Here is a 19,604-nt window from a genome sequence, read left to right as displayed (position 1 = left end):
AAAGAAAAAGGTCCCAAGTTTAGATTTAACTGAACTGATTACGGTAGTTTCCGAACGGTAACTGTAACAGTAAAAGTGCTGATGCTTTGTGTCTGCTACTAGCATGTGCTAAATGAAAATAGGTGCATTATTCTTTTTTTTCTTCTTCTTCTTTAGATTTTAACCGCAGCTTGCATCCATTATTGCTGCACTACTTCCATCTATTGGATCCTATTATCTATACCTCAAATTCTTATAATGATCCCAGTATTTAAAAAAAACTGAAAAATCTTCTTTTTCCCCTCAATGCGACTTAACTGATCAACAACATTCTCAAATTTCAATTCCCTATTAAAACCTAATTCCATTTTAATGGGCGCTTTCTTCTTTTATTTCCCAAGTTTGACTTCTAATGATTCACTTCCTGCTAAAGAGCCCCCTGGTGGTTGAAGAAAAATCTACATATAAGCTGCATGGTTCAAAGCTTAGGAAAAAATTAGCGGCTTATAGTCCGGAAAATACGGTATATGAAAAAAAATCTAAATGCTCTCTGGTACTGTTCAGGGGGCCGGACTATATGTGGAGGCGGGCTGGATTTGGCCCGCGGGCCGTAGTTTGGGGACCACTGACTTAAGCCGTTTAACAAACACTCACGGACAACCTAACCTGAAATTGCCACCACAACAACACATCTTAATAAATAATGCAACCTGAAATGAAAATATTAGTCTCTTAACTCACATATTGTGTTCTATGTAGGGCTGTTGTAAACGAATATTTTAGTAATCGAGTAATCTATCGATTATTCTTACGATTAATCGAGTAATCGGATAAAAAAAAAATTATAAAATGAAATATTGGTAAATCTGGCATAACACCGGTGTTACTATCAGATATCAATATCAGGCCAATTTTTCATATTTGAGCATCCCTAACAGTTGCTTTTTTGTAGTTTAGAAAACTAACCTGTAACAATAATAGCTCACTTTCTAAGTTAACCAGAAGAAAAGTTATAGAAAAATCTTAAATTATATTGAATTTAATAACAAAGAGGCAGGCTCACAAATATGCTTATAAAAATGTCTACAATCCAGCTTTTAGTTCATGTATTCATCTTCAGTGAGTTTAATAGATTAATTAAACTCACCTTGCCACCTAACCTGTCACGCTTTGGGTTTGAAAATACGGGAAATGCCGCCTGGAGTGGGAGGAGAGGGCGAATGAACGAACATAAGATGGGGTGGAGGGGAGGAAATAGACCAGCGGACTGACGAACCGTTAGACCGGGGGACGAACACGGGGGGAAGCAATACGGGATATTTACGACACCTTCACTGGTCATACTAAGAAACTCATCTACCAGCCATGTACGATGCGCTCCGCCACCCGTTTCTTCAGACCGGGATATGAAATTTATTGTGCGGTTCGTCGGTAAAGCTACATTTACACGGTAAGCATCAGCTACTCAGCCGCCCGCCCTGTTCAGTCTATCCGCTCACCTCAGCGCTCTTCCCGCCGTTCGCTTTCAACCAGCAGCCCCGGAGGAGAAATGCTGCCGTACTCCAGGCATTCCCCCAGTCATTTTAAGGATGCTTATTGGTTCCCCAAAAACGATAAAAAGTCGGGCATTATCATCAATCAATAAAATCCCCACGGGCCAATCTTGAAGATTGGACTTTATGCCGCTGAGACTTAGCTTTTGTCAACAACTCAGAGGCGGAAGTGAGAGCTCCGCGCAACGCAAATGAAGTCCCGGCCGGAACACGGTGCGCTAACTAATAAAACATAAATTAACGAAGCTTCGAGGCAGGTAAATTTTCCTCGAGGAATTTTAGTAATCGAGGTACTCGAATCATTCGAGGAATCGTTTCAGCCCTAGTTTTATGTTCATCCTAATGAGAAGAATGGTGCTGTTTGGTAAATATTACGACAAAGCCATGAACATGAAGACCCGTCTACTTGGCCATTTTGAGTTATTTACAGTTCTATTTCGTATAGGCTTCGCCCTTTAAAGCTATCGCTAGTGGGTTTATCCTCGCGCGCAGCACTGAAAAACGCTTAGTCCACGCCCACCTACTGGGTGGGCCCCACCCCGATCTGTATAAATAATGGTCAGACCGGACAAACGGGTCCCTCTTTTTCTTCAGCATAAGATAGCACTGTTTTAAGAGCGAACGTCCGTTTTGCCTGTCTTGTCAGACGGAGTACATCATGTCTTTTGATGGGCACCGGATCTTCGAGGGATGCCTGGGTCCCCAGCACGCCGACCTCGCCCTGATGCTTCAGTCCTCTTGCCGCTCCTGTGCTCTCCTCCCGCTGGAAGAGAGGAGCTGCTCGTGGGAGATGCTAGCTACGCTCAGCGGGATGCTAGCTACGCTGAGCGCTTATTGGATAATGCCACCAGCAAAGAGGACAACCACAGGAACATCTGCGGTTTGGAGGTTGGATGTTGCTTCCCAGCTGGGAAGCACTGCGGTGGAAGAAAGGTGGCTGAGCGGATACTCAGTCAACCCCGAGCTCCGTATGTCCGACTCAACCCCGCTCCTAGGAGCGAGCCTAGCTGTGGGCTCGCTCCTCCTCGAGCTACCTAGGCTAAGGGGCTTCCCATCCCCCAACCTCCTCCGCCACATTCGGATGACCTGGCGGTTTAGCTCTGCCCTGAGATGCCGTCTGGACTCCCTCTGGCCTCAACTTCCGGCCGTAATGGATTACATAACTGAGGCAGCTATGGGCGCCTGTCTCCACTTATGCGCCCATCACCATGGTGAAAGGGTTCACGGAGAGGAGTTTTCCCTCTGTTACACCTCTGGATCCAGGCCTCGCTGACATGTTTGGGGCCAGGACGTCCAGTGGCCTGTATCCCTTCTAAGCATGAATCTGCGCGATCAGGTTCTCTGACCGGGCCCTCCATTGCCCTCCACAGTTGCTGCAGCCTCTTCAGGTTACGCTCCACCACCCTCCTCCATCTCTCTGTAGTTTTACCCGGTGTGACAGCCAGCGACCCTGCACGGGTTCGCCCTCGGCCTGACATAAACGCGGCCGTGTCATGCGGCACGGAGGATAACAACCAGCCCTTTCAGGACCCCATGAGTCCTCCGGAGAATCTCCGAGGCAGGGGATGGCAGTAGGAGCTCTGACGTGGCTATAGTTCATGTGAACCACAGCACCTCACATGAATGCACGCCCGCTTTCAGAACATTATTCAGAGTGGCGGCGCATGTCCCCTGGACAGGTGGATGGATCAGCTAATCATGGGATTACACGCTGCAGTTTGGAGGCAGGCCTCCACCTTTCAAGGGGATTGTGGAGAGGCTTCTACCACCCCCGGAGCAGAACGCCGCTCTCATATCAGAGCTGCAGGAACTGGTGGTGAAAGGTGCAATTTTCACTCTTCTATCTGGACAACCTGCTTTTACTGGCTCGGTCCAGAGAGGAAGTCGCCATTCAGACCCAGAAGCTGGCAACACATCTGCTGATCCTGGGATTTTCCATCAACTGGGAAAAGAGTTTGGCTATTTCGTCCCAGATGATCATTTATCTGGGAGTGGAGCTGAACTCGGTTATGATGAGAGCCCCATTAGAAACAGCCAAGAATCGAGGCTCTGTCAGCGCAGCTCCGCCATGTCAGGCCTTGCAGTGTAGTGGCAGCTCTGTCAGTCACGCAGCTGCTGGGGATGATGTCAGCGGCTCACGTAGTGATTCCGCTGGGCTTGTTACACATGAGACACCTTCAGAGATGGTTCGCTCGCCTGCGCATAGATCCTATGCGCAAGAGGAGGCACATGATCTCTGTTCCTCCTCTTCAGTGGGAGCCGATCTGACTCAATGGGGAAGCCCCAGCATTCTGGCAGAGTGAGTTCCCCTCAGCAGACTTACATCACACCTATCGGTGTTCACAGACGCTTCCCTGTCGAGATGGGGAGCGTCCCGACAGGACGCTCTCCATCGTGTCTGTCTCAGGTGGTTGGAGCACAGTGAACAGACGACATGACTCTTCATATAAACGTGCTGGAGCTCCTCACGGTGCTTGAGGTGACTCAGGACTTTGCTCCTCTACTGAAGGGTCAACATGTTCTGATCCACACGGACAACAGAGTGGTGGCAGCCTACGTAAATCGCCAGGGAGGCGTGCAGTCCGCTCAGCTGTTAAACATCGCCAGACAGCTGTTGTGCTGGGCGCATGAAAACCTGCTCTTGATCAGAGTGGTGTACATCCCAACCGCAGGCCAAGCGGCATTGAGGAACATTGCCCACCCACAGAGTCTGCCGTGCCCCCCTCCTGAACTGGAAGCTGTTTGTTGTTTTTACCTTAGAGTGGTCAACTCTCTGTGATTCCTATATTAGTTTGATACAGTAGGGGCTTCTACACTTTCCATATCTGTGTCCTATGTCACTTTTATCAGCAGTTAAAACTGTTTAACCTGCTGTTAACATGCCGTGACCCGTTTTTCAGAGTCGCCTTCAATCGCAACATGAGCGCTAAGACGCTCGTGCTGGGTTTACACGGCAGCGACGGAGAGCTGCTGCTGTGCAGAGCGGCTCAGGAGCTGCTAGACTCATGGCAGCAAACCAGCATAACGCAAAGATATTTGCACAGTTTTTCCCCCAACTAACTGACTGAGTTGAGCAATGCTGTTGGATGCAGGTGATGTTAGCTAAAAGATGACTAGCTAATATCAAGACAGCACCTTAAGCTTGTTAACAAGTAGCCTGTAGGCTACTGATGTTGTTGTCTAGGTTCAGCTACGTCGATTCATTTTGCCCCCCAAAATAAGTCCATGCCCCATCCTATTAAACTCATCTGGAGCCGAGGCTGCCCCAGCGTCTTGAACAGAGGAGTGGACATCATGACCAGGGGTGGTCTTTTATGCGTTTTCCCCAGTTCCATTGATTCCACGGCTTCTGGTCCGAGTTCAGGAGGTACAGCTGTCGGTAATCCTGGCACCCGAGCGCAAGAACACGGTCCGGTTTCCCAGTCTGCAGCAGCTGGTGTCAGGTCGACCGTGGAAGCTGCCATGGAGAGAGGATGCGCTCACCCAGGCCGGGGGAGCGATCAGGAGCCACCCAGAAATAGGCCAGCATCTCTGGGTCTGGCGGCCTAACGGGAGCACCTAGAGAGTGTCGGTCTTCCTCAGGGTGTGGTGCGCACCATTCAGTGCGCACGAGCCGCTTCTACCACAGCGTTGTATGCTTCGAAATGGTCAGCCTTTCAACGCTGGTGCGCGGGAGAGAGCTTGGAGCCCATTTCATGTCCTTTAGGCTGAGTGCTGTCATTTCTCCAGTAGCTGATGGACAGAAACTTAGCTTTCAGCACAATTAAAATGTATGCTGCAGCTATTTCCTCCTGCCATGAGGGTTTTTGGTGACAGAACGGTCTTCAACCACCCGCTGATGAAGCGGTTTCTGAGAGGTGTGCGCAGAAGCAGACAGGTGTCACGCCCACTTGCTCCTCCGTGGGATTTAACACTGGTCCTGCGCGCTCTAGTTGAAGCTCCATTTGAGCCTTTAGCCCAGGCTCCTCTGAAGTTCCTGTCTTTTAAAACTGCTCTGCTGTTGGCCCTTACGTCTGCAACGAGAGAGCGATTTTTCTGCTCTCTCTGTTGCTCCTTCTTGTCTCGGAATACGAGCCGACGGCAGCTCAGCTGTGCTACGTCCCAACCCTACTTTTACTCCTCAAAGCATCACAAGCTTGTTCAGATCAAGTGAGATATCTTTGGAGGGTTCTTATCCCCCTCCTCATAAATCTGAAGCTGTTTCTCATCTTCTCTGCCCTGTGCGCGCGCTCTTGTTATGTGACGCGCATGTCTGCACTGCGTCACTCAGCGTCTGTTCATGCATTACAGAGATAACTCAGTGGGACGTCCTCTCTGCCCAGCGTCTTTCTCACTGCTTGTGTGAGGCCATCTCACAGGCTTACACTTCTTCTGGATTGGATCCTCCAGAGAATCTGAGAGCCATCCTCCACAGCTCTGTGTGGAGGAATATCTGTGGAGGACATTTGCACAGCAGCTTCCTGGTCATCTCCGTGCTCTTTTAATCAGTTTTACCTGTGTGATGTTTCCACTTTCTCTGTGACCCATTATGTCCTCAGAGTTCTGACAGAATAATTATTTTTGTCAAGTTTATTTACAAAGCATTTGAGAACAACATGGTTGTCCAAAATGCTGTATAATAAGTTACCTGTTCTGTTCATCGTTACAGTTTGTAACATTCGTTGTTCCTGTTCACAGCAGCAGGTCTGTTTGTCTCAACCTTTCTGACCAGAACCTATTCTCCTCACTGGCCTTCTGCTGTATGGGAGGCCAGGAGTGCGTAATTACGCACTCTAGGCTGAGACTGTTTTTTGTATGCGAGCAGATGCTTCATGTTGGTGGTCTGGATGGACCCAGTGAGGCATAGACTACATCCTGCTTCACCGTTAACCCACTAGCAATAGCCTTAAAGGACGAAACCTATGCAAAATAGAACATTGGTTACGTATTGTAGCCCCAGATTCTATGAGTATAGGCGCAGCCCTTTAAGCTGTGGCCTCACTGGTTCCTGAACAGCTGAAAAAAAAAAAAAAAAGGCCGTTAGGGAGCCGTTTGTCCGGTCTGACCGTTATTTATACACACATTATTTATGCAGTGAATAATCGGTTTTCAATCAGTTTTTTGCAGCAAAGAGTTAAGAATAAACACAGAAGTTCTTTAAATGTGTATACATTTGAAAATTTACATTAACATTTGTAACTGTATAAAAAATAGACCAGCAAATATTGCAGTAAGCATATTACAAGGGAACACAAAAGTTTTGCGAGGGAACGCAAAGTTTTGCGAGGCTGATTATGCATTCAATTGATAAGCTACTTTGCTATTGTAGCAGCAGTTTTTTATTCTCTAGTATGATGTGCTTCAATTAGTTATGATCCTCCAACAAAATATTGCTCGTTTGGTGTGAAGTATGACCTACTTAATTTACCTACAGCAGCATGAGTGAATTGATAGCATGGCCTGTTGAAGAAATGTGTGGATACGCATTTACCTGAACTACACTGGTCTTTGTGACATGGATAAAACCAGGATGAGCTGATCATGTGTCAAACAAGGCATCATCTCTTATCCTGGATGTCTGAATCCAACAGACCTCTGTTCTCTTTCAGACATTTAGCTTTATTTGGTACACTATGAAGAGTAAAAAAATATATATATATTTTTGTCTCATTTCAACAAATTGGTGCTAGTCTCAGGAGCAGTGTTTTCCCAACCCTGATTCTCAGGGCACACAATAGGCGTTTCCTTGATTCAACACATATGATTTCAGTTGATGGTTGATTAACAGGCTTTGACTGAAGTGCAATCATCTGAATCAGGGAAACATCTGAAACATACAGTGCAGTGTGATTCGAAGACTGAGGTTGGGAAACATTGCTGTGGAGCAGTGTTTCTTCATCCTGGACCGCTGCCCCCTGGTGAAAAAGTATTACATCAAGTACATTTTAAATATCCTGTATTTTTCTGAAGTACATTTTCAGTATGTTATTAAGTGGATATACTTACGATTATATGAAAAATGTAAGCACATTTTTTAAAACATGCTTCTAATACTCTTAAAAAAATTTATTCTGGTACACGTTCTAAAAGTATATTTTTTCCTAAAATATATTTTAAATTCTAATTAAATATATTACTAAAATTATAATTTGGATAATCCTTTTAAAAATGCACTTTGCATGTATTTGTAAAAATATATTTGAATGTACATTTTAAAAATATTACAAATTTGATACACATCAACCACGAGGTCGATCTCTGCCGAGCACCGATCACTGCCGAACGCCTGAAATGGCTGTTAATTTTTCGCTTTAGGTATAAATGATTCTGTTACCTGGCAAAATGGAAAAATTATCTGGCAATAAATTCCCTAAATTTAGATATAATAAACATATTTTAATAGATATCTAGAATTTTTTTTTTTTTTTTAAAGTTACATACTGCAACTTTAAACAGATGTTTGGTGTGAGAGTTCACTGTCTGGTGGAGGTTGAGTGGTGCTACTGTGAAATATTACTACCAGTACCACATAGCGGCAGTCCAAGAGCAAGAGCAGAACCAGCATCTTACACAGCCAGATCGAAGACTTGAATTATTTTTCGGGTTATTTGTTTAGCTTTCGGACCATGATGCTAATCCGGGTGAGTGTTAGTAGTTGTGTGCTGCTCTACCTGCTATCTGGCCGCTCCGGATGTCCTTTTTTTCCTGCATTGAGCCTTGATGTAGTGGTATTTGTTGTGTTGATGCATTTTGACGTGCTTCACTCTCCAGGTAATTTTCTGCCACAAAACGCAAACGATCGGCACACTTCTATATATAAACACTTTCCTGAAGTTGTACTTTCCATCATATTTTTAAATAGGTTCTGTGTATATTTTAGTAAGCCTCACTAAATCTCAAAATAAATCAATTTCAGTAATATTTGCAAGTACTGTATAAATAGTGTCTAAGTTTATTTCAGTAAAATACTTTCAGTGTTTATATACATGATACTTTGTGCTAACAAAGTGTGCCTTATTAGGTGCCCTAACAATATTTTACTATTTTGTTAAAATGGCAAAAATAAATGAGATAAAATGTGGGTCACAAAAAGAGCCCAAAGGGATGAAGGCTGCTTCGTGTTGCTAACTGGTGGTAAGTTTGTTTCAAAATGCTATTTATTGCGATTATTATAACAATCATTCAACTTCATGTTATAATTGCATGGAGGCCTTGTGTGTTGCAACTTAATGTAGTTTTCTTCATAAACTTAACCTGGTTTTCATTAAGCTTAGTATGCCAAAGAGACTTTAATATTGTGATGCTGTTATAACACATTTATCGTTGTTTTCATCTTCAACATATTTTGCAAAACCTAAAGGCCACACCAGTTCTGAGAATGAACCTCAACTTCTTCAGTGTGCTTATATGATCTAGGTGTGTTGAAAACAAGGACTGGAGTTGAAGACCCCTGCCCTAGACCACGGATTCTTAACCTTTTTTACCTCTGCACCCGATTTTTCCACTCCAAAATATCTATTGGTTTACCAAACTGACCTGGTATTTGTTCTATTTGAAAAACCAATCTTTTTGATGGTTTACCATTTCCCCTGCCTTTGCAATGTAAAAATAAACATCACTGTCTCAAGTTTTAATAAAAAGCCTATATTCATTACATATTTCTTAAACAAGCCCACCATTCTGGTAGTTGTCATTATTTTTTACCTGAAAGGTAATTTCAAATGGCTCTTACAATGAAGCTGAAACAGCACTCAGTCTACTAACAAAGGTTCTTTGTTCGCCTGCAGCAGGTGAAACTGGAAGGACAAACCTGTAAGGCAGCTAGGTCGATCCTGTTATCATTTCAGCAAATTCTCAATACTAAACTGCTTTAGTATTGAAACATTACATAGCACATTAAAAATAAAAAATAAAAAAAACAATTGACCACCAACAACCATAAGATAGCGAATAGAATAAAACTAAAATAAAAAGCACAATAAGAGTTAAGATCTGTAAGAGCTACTTAGCTTCTCATCCTCTACCAACCCTTTATGAGAAGCCTAACATGGAGTTCTCTGGAATGGTGACCCAATAAAGCTTTCTAGTCCTCTGCTCCTCCCTAACATGTATGGAACTACATGGCCGTGGTAATAACACACCTGCTGATGAGCCAAGACACACCTTACAGGGCTTAGACGGTTCCGTCATTATGCAACAATGGTAGGAACTCTTATTCAGCCGGTTACAGCTCCGCTTTCCTCTGCAGGTCAAAGTTGACAAACTTTTACTATTGTGTTTGTTTCTCCGCTGGAATTCAAAATTCTGTTTTACTGCGATAAATGGCCGTTTTGACAGTTGGAATGGATTAAAACTCAGCAAAACAATTGTAGCAAGTATGAGTCTGATAACCCACAACCGAGAAGTAGATTTTATCTTCTGTTCCAAAAAGACGCTATCTCTAACTAATTATGAGTCTGAACACATCAACTGTTGTTTTACTACTTGTTTCTGTGTGACGGAGATGGATTAAGCAGGTGAAACTTGTTGCTGCTGGAACTTTAGCCAGGATACCGCTTAGGAGGGAGCCAAGTCCGGCCTTAGCAGAAACCCAACTTTAGTTCCACAAACTTTAACACCTGAACGAACAACAGCCATGTCCTCCTCCTAGCACACCTGCGTTCTCTGCTTTTACAGCCACAGCACGACCTTATCTTGCCAGGAAACAGCGTAAGAGTCCCCACAACCCAAGTAAAAGTATACTCACCAGGAGAAGTCCAACTGTTGTCACAGCGACAGGAGTTGAAGTACTTTGTCTCCACTGCTCTATTCTGCCAGGCTAAACTTCACTTTTTCAAAATCAGCCCTAAAACTCACATAAACCCACCTCAGCCCAACGTTCACTTGGCATATCCTGTTTCCGCCTTACGAGCCAGCTCCAGCGCAAGAGTTTAAGTGGTGGAGCTTCGCTGTCAGCCGGAAACAGCTCCACAGGTAGGCGGAAATACGTAAATTACAGCGGGTACGCTCCATTTTTCACCCGGCGAGGATATTATTGAGGGTTATAGGTGTGGTTTGCACACAATTTCACCCCATTTCAGGTAGATAAAAACTCATCAAAGACAATTGCCAAAATACGAACACTGACAGAAATTAAGCAAGTTAATCTGGAGGACATGATTAATTACAGGCTGTGCACTAATTTACATGATACATTACAAGCTGTACACTAATTTCTCATGTCCTCAAGGATAAATGAGTAATCATAAAACCCTAGAGCAGGGGTCCCCAAACTACGGCTCGCGGGCCGGATCCGGCCCGCCTCCACATTTGGTCCGGCCCCCTGAACAATACCAGAGAGCATTCAGATTTTTCTTCATATATTGTATTTTCCGGTTTATATGTGTATTTTTCTTCAACCACCAGGGAGCTCTTTAGCAGGAAGTGTGTCCTGTAAACTGTGGGTGTTTTGTTTTGCATGGCGCATTGCTGCCATCTGTTGGACTTTTAGGGAACTGCTTGATTTTTATGTTATTTAATCAGTACGGTTGTTTGCTAGCAGTAGAGCAGATGAACAAACGTGTCTGTTATGAATGCAGCATTCCAGGTCGAGTTCTTCGAAGCAATGCCTGTAAGTAGCAACTTATACTTCAAAACGAGCCTTTATGTTAACATATGATAAAATAAGTAACTTGTTTATTGAATTAGTTTTGGAAATACCTGCGGGCGATTTAATTATGTGCTACGACCTAAGAAATCTTAGCAGCCTGCTAAGATTTCTTAGGTCGTTATGTAGCATTGCAGCTCATAGCATTCTGAGATAGCTGTTGTATCTATTGTATGTATCTGAATGTAAAACACTTCTGTTAGCTGCTCTGAGCTCATCCTGAGTTGTTTGTGTTTTGACAGTTTCACTCCATTGTACATGGAAATAAAAGAAGAACTAATTAATCCTGACTCGTGTGAAAAGAGTTTGGCTGATGGTTAGTTTTGGTACAAGACACCATAGCGAGACCATTACAAAGTGAATCATTGGATGTCAAAATTGGAAATAAAAATTGCCCATTAAAACGAAATTAGGTTTTAATATGGAATTAAAATTTGAGAATGTTGTTGATCAGTTAAATAGCATTGAGGGGAGATGCTATTTAACAGTTTTTTAATACTGGGATCATTATGAGAATTTGAGGTATAGATATTAGGATCCAGTAGATGGCAGTAGTGCAACAATAATGGATGCAAGCTGCTGTTGAAATCTAAAGAAGAAGAAGAAGGGGTAACACTTTATTTGAAGGGGGTTGAATAAGACTGTCATGACACTGTCATAAACATAACACCTGTCATGAACATCAATAAGTCTTTATGAATAGTTATGACTGTTGTCATAAAGCATCATTCGGTAAATAATGACACTTTTAATACAAAGTTGACATTATTCAAAATGTCAACTTTGACATTTGGTCATTATTCTAGACCAGTGTTTCTCAACCTTTTTTGGGCCAGCACCCCCCACCAAAGAATTTGCAGGCTACTTTGCACTGACCATTATTTTATTATTAATATTACTGTCACTATTAGATGTTTTGATTTTTATGCTTGTTTCTGTATTTATCATCAAAAATTATTTCCCAGAGAACAAAAAAGTAATGGGAATAGAAATTATTTTCACAGGTGTTTACAAAAAAATGCAATGAACATTCAAGTTAAATTCAGTAGGCCTAACAGCAGCCAATCAGAGTGGAAAAATATTTTTATTTTGTACCATTTTCTAGCTGTTAAATCTTGGACAAAATGATCAGATAAAAGATGTACAACATGCCAGTTTAAACTTTGAACTATTTGCAAAACAACTGAGCTCTGCAACATTAAAGCATGGATAGAACCGTAACTACATTAATCATAACTCTTCTTCTCTTCAGTGATTGTCAGTTTCTGGTGGTGCAGCTCTGTGCTGCCTTCAGGAGAAAGGGACATCAGAGTATCATCCATAAAACTTCACCCACATGGCATTTATTGTGCAAACCAGAGCTTTCAATAGAAAAACAAAAGTTCCAGATCCTTTTAATGCCGTACAAATATGAGACAGAAACATGGATTATATCTTTATACACACAGTAAAAACTGCTGAGTTAAAAATAACCCAATACGTAACCCAGCGCTGGGTCAAATATGGACCGACCCAACGCTGGGTTGTTTTAACCCAACTGGGTTGGGTTGAGGGTTTGACCCAGCACATTGGGTCATGGCAACTAACCAAACGTTGGGTTAAATTGACTTATTTAAATTGGTTAAATTGACCCAAAATTGGGTTGAAATTCATAACCCAACACAAGGGTTATTATACCACTATAGTTGGGTTAAAAAAAATTATTTTAAATTTCACTATATAAAAAAAGGATTAAAAGGCATATGAATTTAAAGCTTCTTTTATTTCCACATGATACATATATAGAGCCAGCAGATTTCATTTACAAAAGTTACAAAACATAAGTAGTTAAATCACTTTAATTCATTTGGCTACAACTCCAGAAGTATCTGTTACTCCACATTAGAAAACATTTAATGAAAAAAAGTCTGTTTTAAAGCAAACTACAAGTAAACCTTTCAGCCATTAAACAAGGAGCATTTTTAACGACACTTTAGCATTTTGCCTGTCTCCCTACATGAGGACATACGGGTTCCATGTTGTCACATTTTGTAGATGCACCACCAGGTTTGTCCCAACCTGGTGGAGAGAGAAGACAGAAAAAACAGGCCATTAATGATGAACCTATATAAACAGCAAACAATTTGAGCATGATTCAGAGATGAATGTTGACTTACAGGCTGGATATCAATGAAACCTTCTGAACTTCCAGGTTGATGGATCTGAAGCTCTTCTCCCAAATGTGTAAGTAGGGAGAAGCACTGGCAGCAGCTGCAGGGCTACATTATCTTGTCTGTCTGGCAAACATAAGCTTGTGTTAAAATGTTAAATGTTAACAGTTTATAAACATCTCTTCAGCTTTCAATACCTTAAGGGAGAAAATTCATGTTGTTGAGAAGACGGCCGCTCCTTTCTCTTCTTGGCCATACAAAAGATCTTCGTTGAGAACAAGAGAGAGAAGCACAAAAACAGGCCGTTAGTGAATTTAAAGGTAAAGGGATTCTCAAAAACTAATTTCTGACTGATTCTAGTTTAACACAAAACCTCACTATTGAATGTGATGCACTTATTTAAACAATTTGAGCATTATTCAGAGATGAAGTTTGACTTACAGGCTGGATATCAATGAAAACATCTGAATTTCCAGGTTGATGGATCTGAAACTTCTCCCAAATGAGTAAGGTGGAGCAGGAAGGGGTACTGGCAGCAGCTGCAGGACTACATCATCTTCTGTATCAAACATAAGTTAGTCTTAAAATGCTGCAGTAACTAGAAAGCATGAAAACATTTTAGAGAACATTTCTTCTGAGCTTCAATACCTTGAGGGAGCAGACTCATGTTCTTGGTCATGCAGAATGTCTTCCTTGAGAAGGAGGAGTTTGGGTTTCGCTTAATTCTCCTGAAGATCCTGGATGTAAAATTACAAAATCTATCAGAAAAGAAAATCACAAATCAAACTTTAAGAATGACTGGATTCAATCTTATAGCTGTCTCCACTGCAAATAACTTGTAATTAGCCAGCAATTTCAAATGTTCAGAGTAATTTTATGTTCCTAAAAATAAATATAGCACTTAATAAAATAAAATGACACATATAATTTAATTTAGAAGTAAAACTTAACACAAACTTAGTGCTGAATAACTTTCAGCACCAACTTTAAATAAATGTATTTGTAATTAATAGTAACAATAATAATAAAATGAGCAAACATTAACATTAGATACTGTCTTAGTTTTGCTTTTAATTCGTTGCCGAAAACCAGCGGGAGTTTGAAAGCAATGTGCCGGGAGACGGTCGTTCTCTCTCGGCTTAACGAGCCGCTCCGCCCGGTCAACTGACGGAGCGGGCGAGACGAGCCGGCGGCTGGAGGGGAGCGATAAGTCCGAACACGTCCGAGCATGTTTGTAATTAAGCTATATGTTAATAAACCGAGCGCATAATTCAGGTTTACACAACTAATTTATCGCTTAATAACTTTGCAAAAGTTATTTTATTTTCAAAAAGCATAATATAACCACATTATTAAAGCTCTGCTCGCTCTCCTCCGCCATTACTGCTGGTGTTCGAACACGTAGCCTCAGCCCGCTGAGGATGCGCGCGCATATTGCAAAAATCAGGGGACAAACAGTCAACTACCTTTTCTTTTAAAACTAAATCGATTTTTAAAAATTTGACTATGTTAAGTTACGAACAAATATGATTGAGGTTATATTAAAAACTGAATTTAATTTACTTGACAAATTGTGCCCTTCCCCTTCATCTATTTTTTACCCCCAACATCCGTGTTGTAGCAACACCGAAGCTCTTTGTCAGAGCAACCTACCATAATAAACATTTTAAATAACCATAAAAATAAATATCAAACATGTTTGAAATAAATTCAATTTATGTATAAAATTCTATTAACGTTGAAACTTTATCTTCTTTTTACTTACCATGTCTTATTTCAAAGTAGAGGAGAAGTCCGATATGTACGCGCATTGCTATCACGTAGGAAAAAAAAATTTCGAGCGCTATCACGTTATAACGTGATACGTATCTTGTTAAAACGTGATAGTATCTTGTTAAAACGTGATACGTATCTCGTTAAAACGTGATAGTATCTCGTTATAACGTGATACGTATCTCGTTAAAACGTGATAGTTATCTCGTTAAAACGTGATACGTATCTCGTTAAAACGTGATAGTATCTCGTTAAAACGTGATATGTATCTCGTTAAAACGTGATAGTATCTCGTTATAACGTGATACGTATCTCGTTAAAACGTGATAGTTATCTCGTTAAAACGTGATAGTATCTCGTTATAACGTGATAGTATCTGTTAAAACGTGATATGTATCTCGTTAAAACGTGTTATGTATCTCGTTAAAACGTGATATGTATCTTGTTAAAACATGATAATTTTATGTCCAGGAAGTGGCGGTATTATGCTAGGCTAGTACAGTGGCTTACATGAATTGGTCAGGTTTCCTTTCATGTTTGGTCTACAACATGTAGAGATACGGATGCTGCTTTGCACTGTGGTTAAAACCATTAATAGCATGTGTACTCTGAGCAGGATCCTAAACTGAACGGGACTGCACAGAAGGAAACGTCAGTCCGGTCCTCTAGCTGTAGCGGCGTTCCTGACTGTCTGGATCGAAGCTCAAGTTGGCTTCCGATTGTAGCTTCTGATTTGGGAAATGGCTAAAGGGAGATTATAACCGAGGCTCAGACGTATTTGCTGAACAGTTTCTGTTAAAAAATTTTTTAACAGTACACTTGCTGAACAAGGCAACGGCTGTTCGTAACCAAGCAACCGAAATCAACAGAAGGCTCGATAGTGGCAAAAGACAAAACTAGATCCTGTTAAGCATTCTTCAAAATAAAAGACTTTCTCTCTCCAAAATAAATCATAAATCAGCAAAAGCTGAATGGCCTCCTTTAAGCGTCCTGAGAAACAATCACCTAATGATCCTGATTCATAAATTCATAATATTTGTCAAATATTGGTCAAAGATTTTTAATATTTGTCGACAAACAAGGAGCAAAGAAGAGACACCTCTCCTTTACCATATAGGTGACTTAAAATAATGTCTTCTAATGAAGACAAAGAGGGTAGATAAAGATTATTGTGTTGCTTTGATAAAATAAAACTCTGAACTTGAAGATAGTTATAGAACTATTTTGTAGGAATATCATGTTTGTTTTTAATTTCTTCAAGTTACATAAATACCTTCCCTGGAAAAAGATCAGACACTTTAGCTATATCCTTAGCAGTTTAAATCCTGCTCTACATGGATTAACATTACATCAGATAGTTGTTGCATTTCTCCCAAATAATCAAGTGTTTTTTGCCAGATCATCATTGTATTTTTCAGAAATGGGTATTTTGTTTGCTTAATTAACCTTTTCCTGCCTGATGAGTACATGTACAAGTCTATAGCAATAGAGATCCAGTGGGACACAATAGTAACCCATGCTGGGGGCTGTCTGGCAGTAGAGTAAAACATTGCTGCCCTGATCTGGGTTGAAATAACATAATAGGTTTGATAATTGTTAACACCCTCTGTCATATGGCAGATATAAGAGAGACAGTTTCATTCTCGGGCGTTTACCATTTAAGTGAAGTTGGAAAAAGTTATATTTAGCTCCTTAAAGAAGAAGGGGAGTAAGGAAATTGAAACTGATTGGAAAACATATAAGAATTTTGGCAATATTGTAATTTTTATAATATTGATGTGACCAATTAAGGAGATGGGTAGCATCTTTAACTATTAAACTTTTAAAGCTAACATACTTAGACACTTCCAACCTGGAATAGATTATTCATCTCTGATGCTATGTTGCATCACTATAAATCAGAATCTGAAAAGTTGTTGGCATTATTATCCCAGCTGATGGATCCTTGTAAGCCACACAAAAAGGCAGGTGCTCTAGGACAAAAAAGTGAAAGAAAACAGAAGGTTAAAATAATAACAAATATTGTAAATGTGATAGGAGTTTATTTCTAATGCACTCCAGATGCAAAAATATTTTTAAATCTCATTACTGAGGTTTCAATTCAGATAAAGATTTCACAAATCACAAACTAGGTTTGAAATATTCTCCCATTAGCGTAGATTAGAATAATCTACTCCAGATTTGAAGTGTCGATGTATGTTCGTTTTTAAAGCAGAACAAATGATTTCTTAACATTTATATGTTAAATATAATTTCCATGATTAGTTACTTATTTACAGTCATATGTCAAGTCATATGTTAAGTATAATTTACATAATTATTATTATTCACCGAATAATTCCAAAAGGTGACGTGAAAAATAATTAAATTCAAAGCTTTATGTATGATTTATTTGGGAGAGAGGAAGTCTTTTATTTTTGAAGAATGCTTAACAGGATCTAGTTTTGTCTTTTGCCACTATGAGCCTTTTCGGTTGCTTGGTTACGAACAGCCGTTGCCGTTGTTCAGCAAGTGTACTGTTAAAAAAAAATCTGAACAGAAACTGTTCAGCAAATACGTCTGAGCCTCCGTTATAATCTCCCTTTAGCCATTTCCCAAATCAGAAGCTACAATCGGAAGCCAACTTGAGCTTCGATCCAGACAGTCAGGAACGCCGCTACAGCTAGAGGACCGGACTGACGTTTCCTTCTGTGCAGTCCCGTTCAGTTTAGGATCCTGCTCAGAGTACACATGCTATTAATGGTTTTAACCACAGTGCAAAGCAGCATCCGTATCTCTACATGTTGTAGACCAAACATGAAAGGAAACCTGACCAATTCATGTAAGCCACTGTACTAGCCAAGCATAATACCGCCACTTCCTGGTCATAAAATGATCATGTTTTAACAAGATACATATCACGTTTTAACGAGATACATAACACGTTTTAACGAGATACATAACACGTTTTAACGAGATACATATCACGTTTTAACGAGATACGTATCACGTTCTAACGAGATACTATCACGTTATAACGAGATACTATCACGTTTTAACGAGATACGTATCACGTTTTAACGAGATACTATCACGTTATAACGAGATACTATCACGTTATAACGAGATACTATCACGTTTTAACGAGATACGTATCACGTTCTAACGAGATACTATCACGTTATAACGAGATACTATCACGTTATAACGAGATACTATCACGTTTTAACGAGATACGTATCACGTTCTAACGAGATACTATCACGTTTTAACGAGATACGTATCACGTTTTAACGAGATACTATCACGTTTTAACGAGATACTATCACGTTTTAACGAGATACTATCACGTTTTAACGAGATACGTATCACGTTCTAACGAGATACTATCACAACGAGATACTATCACGTTTTAACGAGATACGTATCACGTTCTAACGAGATACTATCACGTTATAACGAGATACTATCACGTTTTAACGAGATACGTATCACGTTCTAACGAGATACTATCACGTTATAACGAGATACTATCACGTTTTAACGAGATACGTATCACGTTCTAACGAGATACTATCACGTTTTAACGAGATACTATCACGTTTTAACGAGATACGTATCACGTTTTAACGAGATGCGTATCACGTTTTAACGAGATACTATCACGTTTTAACGAGATACTATCACGTTTTAACGAGATACGTATCACGTTATAACGTGATAGCGCTCGAAATTTTTTTTTCCTGCGTGATAGCAATGCGCTTCCGTAGATATGCAACGTTCACAGTCATGTTGAAAATGGAGGCTTGTGAAGAGGGGCGTGGCTTCTTCCAAGTTTCATCTTTAACCCAACCGTTTGGGTAAATCTACCCAACTCCTGGCCCAACAGAAGTGTGCAAGATGTAGACTTCCGATAAATTTCTGACCCAACTCATGAGTTATGAATTTTGACCCAATATTTGGTCAAACTAACCCAACCTATGACCCAACAGCTTCAACCCAGAAATTGGGTTATGAAAATAACCCAGCATTCAGACGTGTCTATTGATTTATAGATTAATAGTTTTACTGGACAGAAATTGCAAAGAACAAATCTGGTTCTTAATCAAATCCTAATGAGTCAAATTGAAAGTGTCATGGAGTCATCAGCCTCATGACATTAACACTGACATGAAAAATAATGTTGAATAAATAAATATATCAAATCTAATTAAAAACATAAATAAGTGATCAGTTCTTTACTGTTATGGTCTGTAAGATATATATTTTTTCTCGGTGCTAGATATGGTCTCAACAAACCCATGGCACTTCAACAATATTATTTCACCTTTTATCTGGAAATAGTGTCCGTTTATTCTTGCCATACAGTCTCTGTATTAATTGTTGCTCTAAAAGTCTTGCCATACCAGTTTATTCCTCTGTATTTACTTTAGTTTCTTAGTTTATTCTTGCATTTTGTTTTTCATTCATTTCTATTTAGTTTTCTATGATTAGTATTATCCTCTCTTGGTTGATTGCTATGTCCACTTTAGTTTCTTTCCTGTT

General features: G+C 40.5%; 1 protein-coding gene, 2 long non-coding RNA genes and 1 pseudogene across 4 annotated transcripts in view; 1 reads left to right on the top strand and 3 right to left on the bottom strand.

Moving 5' to 3' along the window:
* The window catches only part of llgl2 (LLGL scribble cell polarity complex component 2), a 110,487-nt gene extending 100,019 nt beyond the window's left edge, over positions 1 to 10,468 (bottom strand). For both annotated transcript variants that reach the window (XM_088001104.1, XM_088001103.1), the window contains exon 1: positions 10,258 to 10,468. The gene's annotated coding sequence lies outside the window, so the exon portion shown is untranslated. The remainder of the gene's footprint in view (positions 1 to 10,257) is intronic.
* LOC148153787 (uncharacterized) lies at positions 5,329 to 6,016 on the top strand (annotated as a pseudogene).
* A 2,432-nt stretch (positions 10,469 to 12,900) lies between the features above and the next one.
* On the bottom strand, positions 12,901 to 13,409 carry LOC148153786 (uncharacterized). Its single transcript, XR_015761528.1, has 2 exons — positions 13,314 to 13,409; positions 12,901 to 13,215 (listed from the first exon to the last, which is right to left on the bottom strand). It is a non-coding gene; the product is annotated as an uncharacterized LOC148153786 (long non-coding RNA).
* A 16-nt stretch (positions 13,410 to 13,425) lies between these two features.
* Positions 13,426 to 14,340, bottom strand: LOC148153785 (uncharacterized). The gene is made up of 3 exons (XR_015761527.1): positions 13,956 to 14,340; positions 13,749 to 13,866; positions 13,426 to 13,572 (listed from the first exon to the last, which is right to left on the bottom strand). It is a non-coding gene; the product is annotated as an uncharacterized LOC148153785 (long non-coding RNA).
* Between the last annotated feature and the right edge of the window lie 5,264 nt (positions 14,341 to 19,604).

This window comes from Poecilia mexicana, unplaced genomic scaffold (genome assembly GCF_051168715.1).
Source record: "Poecilia mexicana isolate PSO_F unplaced genomic scaffold, ASM5116871v1 scaffold_19, whole genome shotgun sequence".
In the NCBI taxonomy this organism is placed as follows: Eukaryota; Metazoa; Chordata; class Actinopteri; order Cyprinodontiformes; family Poeciliidae; genus Poecilia; species Poecilia mexicana.
Note: the sequence above shows the minus strand (reverse complement) of the source record. Positions and strands in the feature narration are given on the sequence as shown.